The following is a 10707-nucleotide window of genomic DNA, read 5'->3' as shown; positions in this document are numbered from 1 at the left end:
AAAAAAAATAACCTCACTCCAAGGGCGTGGCCCCTATACTCTGGAGATAATTCCTGCGATGGTCTATAACTCCCCCATTTGAACAAATAGGACCATAGTTTAAATTTGAATGTTGATGAGTAAGTGACCACTCATCTTTTGTATGTAAAATAAATCACCTCACTCCAAGGGCGTGGCCCCTATACTCTGGAGATAATTCCTGCGATTGTCTATAACTCCCTTATTTGAACAAATAGGACCATAGTTTAAATTTGAATGTTGATGAGTAAGTGACCACTAATCTTTTGTGTGTAAAAGAAATCACCTCACTCCAAGTGTGTGGCCCCTATACTCTGGAGATAATTCCTGCGATGGTCTATAATTCCCTTATTTGAACAAATAGGAGAAAAGATCTATTCAGGTTTGATGGACCTTAAAGCTAAGGAATAAATAAACAAATCGAAAGCATTTTTTAATTTACTTTATTTTAATTAATTTATTTTTTCGATAAAGTTCAAATTTATCATCCCCATAATTATAAAACATCACCTCCGCTCCACTCATTTTAAATATTTGGGGGAGGAATATTTGCCTATTCCTCCCCCTAAACACAATACTTCCCACCAAACCCTCACCGTATCGGGTGGTCACCTTCTCCAAACGCTCTACCCGATACAATTGTCCCTCCTCCAACTCCTCTTTCTTTAAATAATCGCGATCTTCTTGCGCGCGGCGTAACCTATCGCACAGTTTATCCTGTAAGAATAAATACAAATTATTAATAAATATATAAATTAAAATTTAGATATAAATACACCTTTGATTAACAAAGAAACATAACGAAAAGTTTACATAAGTTTACCAAAGAAAACGAAGAGGAACTGGCAGTAACATCGCTTGAAGTAGTGGTAGCATTGATAGGAGTGGTGGTGGTGGTGGTAGCATTGACAGGAGCGGTGGTGGTGGAGGTTTCCATCCTATAATTTCAAATAAATATAAATATATGTATATATGTGTATACATTGCGAAAAAAGTAAGTTAAACTGCACTTACATAATTGAAGATTGGAACTACCAAAACCACCCTCCCCTCGGTCAGTGTTACCAAGGGCTTCTTCCGTTATTTTAAACGATACGTCCGTTCCAATTTTTACAAATATTATTTGGCATATTCTCATGGCTCTTCGTATCAAGAAATCTTGATCACCGTGATTATAGAGGAGTACTTTTAATTCGCCTCTATTATCCGGGTCAATTACACCCGCTCCCACTTCTATCCCATGCTTAACCGATAGGCTAGAGCGGGATGCGAGTCTCCCGTATAATCCATTGGGGATTTCAAGGGAGAAACCGCAAGGTATTAGAGCCCGCCCTCGCTTAGGTATTATGTCCCACTGAACAGCACTGATATCATATCCAGCGGGACAAGTGTAGCTAGGTGAGGGAACGACTGCGAACGGGTGTAATTTCTTGAACGTGATGTACATTCTAGGTTAGATTTCCACATGAAACAATAAGGAAAAGAATATATTGTAGCGGTATTTAGGACCATACACCAAGGTTTAAAGGCTAGTATCAGAGTATACTCACTTGCAGTAGACGAGTGTTGAACAGCGACTATAGAGAACTTGAATTGCTTGCTGGCGAATGTCTCACTGGTAGGTTCGGAGTACGAGTTCCTTCGGATGACGGTAGTAGACGTCGGTATCGGTGGTAGACGTTTAATGATGGAGATTGTCCCAAAGCTAAGCCTTTATATACAGGAGCGCTTTTGCAGAGCTTCATGCAACATGCGGAGACTAGGAAGGGGATTTTTTCTATTCCGAAAGGAGTTTGCATTAAGCAAGATGCCTAGGCGAATGGTTTTTTTTCATCCTGGTGACCTCACCTAGTTGCTAGCGCAGCGCACTCCCTAACTTATTTGAGGTGAAAGGAAATAGGCAGTGACTTTGCAATATACCCGGGAGAATTGAGCTAGATTTTTTTCGCGCTGCTGATGTCCTTCAGAAACTTATTCTGTACACTCCTTTGAGGTGAAAGGAAATATGGAACGACTTCGCAATACTCCCGGGGAGAATGGAGCTAGGTGTTTTCCACACTGCTGGCGTCATTCAGTCGCAAACTTGACGCATTTCTTACCTTATTTGGGGTGAAAGGAAATAGGCAGTGACTTTGCAATATACCCGGGAGAATTGAGCTAGATTTTTCCACGTTGCTGATGTCCTTCAGAAACTTACTCTGTACACTCCTTTGAGGTGAAAGGAAATAGGGAACGACTTCGCAATACTCCCGGGAAGAATCGAGCTAGGTGTTTTCCACACTGCTGACGTTATTCAGCTGCAAGCTTGGTACATTTCTTACCTTAATTGGGGTGAAAGGAAATGTATAACTTTGCCATCTATCCGTGAGGATTGACCTAGGTTTTTTTCCACTTAGCTGGAATACCTCTGCAGCTGACATCATGCAGTCTTCTCCACCCACTTGGCAGCCATCCGTTGAGGAGTAGGAGGAGATTTTCCATTATAAATACAGAACGAAGACGGAAACATTCATTGCAATCTCGTCATTTGGTCCGAGAACTTACTCTTCGAGACAAGTCCTCAAAGACGGCATCATCTGCTCTCTACAACATCATCACCATCTACATCTTGGTAAGTCCAACTTTTTAGCCATGTTTAAAGTACCTACCTTAAAATCTTTAACGTTAACAGCACTATTGTCTATGTATCAGCCACACTATGCTCCTCGGAATACTTGGATGACTGCAAAAAAAGAATATAATTCCACCTATACGTGATCTTTTAAAGTTTCTCTCACGGCTAGGGATAAGTAAACGTGAATGTTTTACTGTTGGCTTGATTCCCCCATCGATAAGCATACAGAATACAAAGCCAATGAAGCTCTTGCGTTATTTATTATCCGTGACGTAAGGAAAAATATAAATGAATATGATTTTATTCTATTAATGACTCGTGGCCTGCAGGATTTCACCAAAAGGGAACTGTGGGATAACTTAAATATTAGGACTCCTTTTACAGTTAGGAAAAGTTGTTATGAAGTGTCAATTCCTGGTGGTACTCAATATTTCCTTTGCTTTGATTTTTATACTGCATTTTTGATTTCAATAAAAGATGTCGACGATTATAACATGAGATTTGCTATTTACAATATATCGCAGGAATATCATAGATACATTGTAACTAGTATAGCTTTTCTAATTTGAGACTTTATACAAAATTTCAATTGCTGGTGCTCAAGATGCATCACAACACCTCTTATAATTGTTGATGACAGCTCTAGGTTGAATATTCCCGCTATATTTAATAGGTAAGGATCTGTGAATATCAGAGTGAAGTTTACTAGAAAGCCACTTGATATTAAAGACCTATTGTTTAGCAAAGTATAATCATAATTTTTATTTTTCTAATCGGGGTTATAATTCTTTTTATTACAGTCATACAAAGACACTAAAATGAACACCCTAGATCAAATTTTTTTGGTTGCTGTTAGGGAAAAAATTTACGATATGGCGGGTAAACTTTTGAAAGAAGACACTGATTCAAATTACCATTCCAAAAGGAACATTTGGCGTTTTTTAATTATTACGTTGATATAGTGCTGTGCGAAAAAGAATTCCAAAATTTACCTGTAGGAATTTATGAAGATATTGAAAATATATCAAAATTTTGATTTTTTTCAAACGTTTCCAGGTACATTAAACCATAAAACGTGTGCTGAATCATTTAGATTTCAATTACGCACCACCACATTTCTCCCCAAATCTCAACATATTATTAATCCAAAATTTAAAATGAATTCTCTTTTTCAACTTTGTTTAAAAACGATTACCAACAATATATTTTCTGTAGCAAAAGAACGACTACGTATTGAGGGATACATAAGTATACCAATGAATCAACAATACTACTATGACTTGTTGGAACACGAAGACAGATTTTATATGACAATGAATATATTAATCTACCTCCTGAAATATTTGTTAATCTTGAAAACACCGCACTAGAAATTTTTCGATGGTTTCATTAAAGGTTTAATTGCTTTTTTTATTATTGCAGATTACAAATCAATCATGTCATCCATTAGAGACATCATTTTTAACTTTAAAAATAATGCATACAGAACTAAAGAGGAGCTTGAACAAGCGTTATTTACAGAAAAGTAGCTTTTGAAAACGATAGTATAGATGAAATGGAAACTTATCATGAAATGAAGGATGCGTTAGATAGGGCAAATGGTAGAAAATTTTGCTCTTACTGCGAAATCTTCTACAGCATTGATGAGGCTATGCCACATGAGAATACCAACGCACACCGGATGAAAATTAACGAGCAAATAGGGAGAGGGTTCAATGAAATTGAATCGGCAATTAGATCCAGGCTTAAAACCTTTTGGATAACTCCCGAGGGGGATGTTCAGGACGTTGTAACTTTCCTCGATGGAATAAAAAATCTGTTGATTGAGAAAATTAGAGAGCAAATAAGGACGAATAGAAGTATAAAGTTCAACCTTGTATTGATTTGCAAATTTCGAAAAGGAGAACATGAGGAGCTAGATACCTCATTTAAGACTAGTAATCAACGAGTCCTACTTGTTGATCAGTTAAATGAGATTGTGGACGAGAAATTTTCTAAACTTTTAAAAGAAAAGTCCGAGTTTCAAGCAAAGGGGTCAGGATGGACTTTAGCTGAAGTTATAGGTTTAGAGCTACGTATTAACAAGTACACCCCTCTTCGAGGTTCTACATTCATCGATTTACCTACAAAAATTAAGCATACGAAATCCGTTATCAATGTCAAAAATGATTATCAATACTGCTTTAACCCATTGGCTTAAAGAGACGGCGATTCGCCGGCCTACGGGACTTTGCCGTAAACTAAAGAGCCGGCTATTCGCCGGTTGAATGCAGCGCTGTCTTTCAACACGCCTAATTAATTAACGGAATAAAATATTTGGATGAAATCTTTACATTTGGATCACAGAAACATTGTTTTTTAGGTCAAATGCATTTGCAGCTATCATTTTAAAGTGATTTTACTCTTTACCTCGAAATGTATAACTGCCATTTTCTAGGGGTGCGTCTTTCCGCCAGTTAACTTTACTTACAGATGAAGGCCTACCCGTTGCCTTTCATAGGCACTTATTATTCACTGTTTATGCAATTGTTTTCAAAGTGATTACCTTTAGTATTTATCGGAGGCGATTTTTTGACTGTCCATTCATCTCTGCTGACGATAAGAAGGACGCATAAACGAGACGACTTCGTTTTCGTGGAATCAGACGCACCCATTGAAATGACTGAAATTTTGCTTCGTGCGTTTATGACAAGACTGACTGACGGCTGTAATGATATTACTTTGTAATGTCTAGTTATCAATTTCACGATTCACTTAGTATTATTGCCTTGCAAGTGAGCAGTTCATTTCGGATTATGAACCTCTCTTTCTCCCGCAGATGGCCGCAGAGGCCCTTCTCCCTTTCAAAATCACCTATCGGTTTACTATCAATGCTGACGTAGTGTTGTGTTTCACTTCCACTGCAGGTGCCTAACCTGATCCTTACACAGGTGTTTTATTTCTTTATACTTTGCTCACAATTATGTTTTGATATCAGATTCATGTCTCTGGCAATATAATACGCAGTTATTTGAGAACCTTCTTTTCTGGGTTGAAAATTGGTGAGAAGCAATTACTTTGTTTTCGTTCGCTTTTTCTATCAATTTGCTTCTTACTCAGACATTTGCTGCTCACGTTACATTATCAGAACTAATCACATTGTAAGACATTCTTCTTTTCTCAACGGCTATATAAACCCTGGGTTTGGCATTCAGATGGTCAGTTCGGAAGCACGTAAGGCTTTATTTCGTCGGTGTTTGTGCTCCTTGCAAAAATGGCAATCAGAAAAATGGATTACTGTGAGAGTACCGATATCGAGAATGCTCTGTTTGAGAGTAATAGTATGAGTAGTGGTGATGAAGATTCGTCCGATGAGCGGGAGAGCACCAATAAAACCGCGGACTGTGAGACAGGTAGCGAGGACTAGTGAAGAAGAGGTTGAGCGTCAACTAGTTAAGAAAAAAAAGTAAAGGAAGACAGCTGAATGTGGAATGCATGTAATAACCTCGTGAAAAAGTTTAATTTTTGTGGTGCACCTGGCATGAACTCAAGAGTGCTTCGGCATTTACCGGGAAATGCCAATGAACCCGATTTTTTTTTACGCTTTTTTGCAACCTGACTTTTGGGAGTTCATCTGCCAAGAGACTAACAGATTTGCTGAAACTTTTTTGAATGCAGCGATGAATCGCAGAAGTAGTTTGATGGGCGAATGGTTTCCAACCACTGCTGAAGAATAATGAGCATATTTTTCTTTGTGTATTTTGATGGCACAGGTGAAGAAAACTAAAATTCAAAAGTATTGGAGTCTGCGAGCGGTCACTGAAACTCCTTTCTTCGGTAAACTAATGCCCTATCGACGCTTTCTATTGCTGTATAAATTTTAGCATTTCACTGATAATTCAACTCTCGATGAAAATGACAGGCTAAGAAAGATTTCTCCCATCAGTCAGTACGTGAACAAAATATTTCAGTCTATATAATGCCCTTCACAAAATCTTGCTATCGATGAAAGCCTTATGAAGTTTCGCGGCAGAATTAGTTTTATAAGTAAAATCCCAACAAGAGAGATAAATTTGGGATAAAGTTTTACAACATTTGATAAAGTTCCTCAGGATATTGTCTCGAGTTTGAAATATAGTGAAAGTCGGTGGTAGTGTGAGCAGTGCTGTGTTGCTCTTCAAATACCCGAATGCTTCAAGGATTTTCATACCAAAAACCATGAAGATAACGAAATTTACATTAAATAGTATTAGTTTATATTATTGTTCAGAGTACCTACCAAGCAGAAAAATACATTTAACATTAAATACGCATAAAAACAAAGTATGATGGCAACTTTCACACAAGGAACTGAAAAGTCAATTATTTTTTTACAGATTTCCTGAAATGAATTCAACGTTTGATTGTTTCCACATCAGTGACTTGATCACTGTTAAAAAGAAATATATATAAAAACACACAAATCACTATTACTTTTTCCAATTTTACCTTCGAAATTTTACTTTGTTGCATTATTACAACAATTGTTGTAAAACGTTACAATTTTGCTATTGTTAATAATATCGCTTTGTAAATTTAAAATTCTTGAAAAAAAAAATTAAATAACGTTCAAAATTGTTTCATTGTAGTTAAGTGAAATTTTCAAGTAAATAGCAACATTATATACGTAGATAAAAAATATTATTCATTTAAAGAATTTGGCAGAAATAAATCGTAATACTCGGTAGGGGAAACGCTCAAAATATACTAAGCCAATGGGTTAAGTATGCTACATGGGCAAAATATGTAGTAAATCATCCCGAACGAGTTTCAAAATACGATTGTGAGGAATTTCGGGAGACCTATACTTGGGAATGTATCGATTACCCAGTAGATGTGAAGGATATCCCTAAATTTGAACGTACCAATAACATTTCAATTAATGTGTTTGGACTAGATGATAAAAACAATGTGTATCCTATAAAAATTGTAGATTATGAGCTTGAGGATCATCGCGACCTCCTCTACCTTATCAACGAAAAAACTGCTCACTATTGCCGGAAAAAGAATTTTGAAAGACTCGTGCGCTCCCAAATTACTAGACATAAAACTAGAATTTTTATTTGTAAACGGTGTCTAACTTATTACCATGACGTAGAAAAACTCGAATCTCACAAAGAATTATGTAGAGGAACGGGAACAAGTAAAATAGTGCTACCAGACGAGGACAATAAATTATTGAAATTTACCAACATTAATCGCACTTTCCGTGTACCTTACGTGATATATGCCGATTTTGAATGTCTACTGAAAAATGTAAACACATGCGAACCGTGTTCTAATACTTCGTTCACTAACATCATACAGAAGCATGAGCCATTCAGCTTTTGTTATATCATGATGACTCCAAACGGATGCGAGGAGCCAGTATTGTATCGAGGGCCTAATGCAGCACGTGTTTTTATTGAAAGTATAAAAGATGAAGCCCAGGTTTTCAAGTTGTACAAAAATACTATTCCTATAACACCACTCACAGAGGAAAAAGAGAGTGCTTTCCAAAACGCATCGACGTGCCACATTTGTGGGAATGAGTTGAACGAGGATAGGGTTAGGGATCACGATCACCTGACGGGACAGTATCGAGGTCCAGCTCATTCCTTTTGCAATGTGCAGTATAAGATGCCTCAATTTCTTCCTATTTTTATTCATAACCTGTCCGCGTATGATGGTCATTTCATTGTACGAGAGCTAGACTATGATGCGAGGGAAATATTCATCATTCCAAATTCTGAAGAAAAATATATCACTTTTTCCAAGTCTATAGAGGATAATTTTAAAATTCGTTTTGACGATACCTTTCGATTTATGCCCGCTTCTCTTGCTTCTCTACTCTCGAACCTGACTGAATTAAAAAATACCTCAGAAATTTTTGGTGACAAGACGCGACTAGTTACACGAAAGGGGGTTTATCCCTATGATTACACTGATTCGTTGAATAAGCTCGATGAAACCTTGCTCGCGGACAAGGATAAATTTTACAACAGATTGAACGACGAGCATGTGTCAGACGAAGATTACGGTCACGCTTTGAACGCATGGTCTTCATTTGGATGTGAGACACTCGGTGATTACAGTGATGTGTATTTGAAAAGCGACGTCACTCTTCTCGCTGATGTTTTTGAGAACTTTTGCGACGTGTGCTACGGAGCCTACAAGTTAGATCCGGCGTGGTATTACAGGGCACCAGGTTTAACATTTGATGCAATGCTAAAATATACCGAAATAGAGCTAGAGCTTTTGACTGATTACGATATGATACTCATGATCGAAAACGGAATTCGCGGAGGAATTTCACAGTGTTGTAAAAGATACTGTGAATCGAACAATAAGTACATGTCAGGTTATGACCCAGGTAAAGATTCGATATTTTTAACCTATCTTGACGCGAATAATCTCTACGTATGGGCACTCTCCAGACCCCTTCCTTACGGTGAATTTCGGTGGTTAACTCAGGAGGAAATTGACGGTTTTAGCGTGGAAAATGTTCCCGATGACAGTGAAACTGGATATATTCTCGAAGTTGATCTTGAGTACCCAAATCGGCTGCACGACACGCATTCAGATTTCCCTCTTTGCCCGGAAAACAAGACACATCTAACGGTAAACATAAAAAACTTTTGACCACCCTCGAAAATAAAAGTAAATATGTAATTCATTACATGAACCTGAAACAGGCATTAGAATTAGGCATCATACTCAAAAAAAAGTGCACAGAGTTATCGAGTTCAAACAGTCTTCGTGGTTAAAGACCTCTATTGACCTAAATACAGATCGTCGAAAAGTTGCTAAAAATGAGTTTGAGAAGGACTTTTACAAGCTCATGAATTATGCCGTATTTGGCAAGACAATGGAGAATGAAAGGAAACGGATGAATATGCAATTAGTGACAAGCGAAAAAAGACTGCAAAAATTAATCAATAAATCGACATTTTTGGATAGGACAATTTTCAACGAGTCTTTAGTAGCCGTTCACATGCGGAAAGACACCATCAAAATGGTTAAGCCAATATACATTGGTTTCTGCGTTCTCGATCTCAGCAAAACTCTAATGTACGACTTTCATTACCGTACCATGCTGCCCAAGTACCAAAATAAATTGTCACTCGCCTACACAGACACCGACAGCTTCATTTATGAGATTAGAACGGATGATGTGTACAGAGATAAGCTAAAATACCTAGATGCATTCGACACCTCGAATTATCCAAAAGAACATCCGTGTTATTCTGAAAAAACAAGGTCATTGGAAAGTTCAAAGACGAGTGTGATAGTCTAATTATGACGGCTTTCGTTGGATTAAGAAGCAAATTGTACTCATTCAAGATGGAATCGGGTAAAGAAAAAAAAGAAGGCAAAGGGGATAACGAAATCTGTGAAGGAAAAATGCCTAAAATTTGGTGATTATATTAATTGTTTAAGAGAGAACTCGACGCAATTTCGAAAGATGAACGTAATCCGTAGCAAAATGCACGAGTTATACACTGTTAAAATAAATAAGGTGACACTAAATGCATCCGATGATAAACGATATATTTGCGAGGATGGAATGAATACGCTTGCTTGGGGTCATTACAGAATTCCGCGAAAGCGTACACATGATCAGGCATTTGGTAACGATTGATATTGATAAAAACTAGTTTCCTCGTTATCATAATTTCAGTGTTAATCATGACGTTAGCCTGGAAACATCCTTTTACATGCATCTGCGCGGTCCGTCATGTTGTGGAAAAACCACATTTGTCACGCAGTTTTTGGAAAAGTTGGATTATATGATAGATAGTGCTATAGAGCAAGTGGTTTGGTGCTGTGCCCCAGGAAGTGAGCCTAACATACGAATACCAGTTGAATTTTACTCCGAAATACCTCCTTTCGAAGAATTTGGTGGTGTTCCTACTTTGTACGTTACAGATGATTTAATGAGTGAAGGAGCCTACAGCAAAGATGTGTGTAGATTATTCACCAGAGGTAGCCATCATTTTCACATTTCGGTGTTTTTGATCACGCAAAATATTTTCTATCAAAGCCAGCAATCGAGAAACATATAATTGAATTCAAAG

At 37.4% G+C, this 10707-nt stretch overlaps 1 long non-coding RNA gene across 2 annotated transcripts; it reads right to left on the bottom strand.

Annotated features, from left to right (window-relative positions):
- Positions 1 to 445: 445 nt before the first annotated feature.
- Positions 446 to 4152, bottom strand: LOC124167050. Of its 2 annotated transcripts, XR_006866591.1 has the most exons (4): positions 1569 to 4152; positions 1033 to 1466; positions 842 to 956; positions 446 to 735 (listed from the first exon to the last, which is right to left on the bottom strand). It is a non-coding gene; the product is annotated as an uncharacterized LOC124167050 (long non-coding RNA). The 2 variants fall into 2 exon arrangements; XR_006866590.1 differs by having other exon boundaries at positions 1033 to 4152.
- Between the last annotated feature and the right edge of the window lie 6555 nt (positions 4153 to 10707).

The sequence above is a fragment of the Ischnura elegans genome, chromosome 10, assembly GCF_921293095.1.
Source record: "Ischnura elegans chromosome 10, ioIscEleg1.1, whole genome shotgun sequence".
Classification (NCBI taxonomy): domain Eukaryota; kingdom Metazoa; phylum Arthropoda; class Insecta; order Odonata; family Coenagrionidae; genus Ischnura; species Ischnura elegans.
Note: the sequence above shows the minus strand (reverse complement) of the source record. Positions and strands in the feature narration are given on the sequence as shown.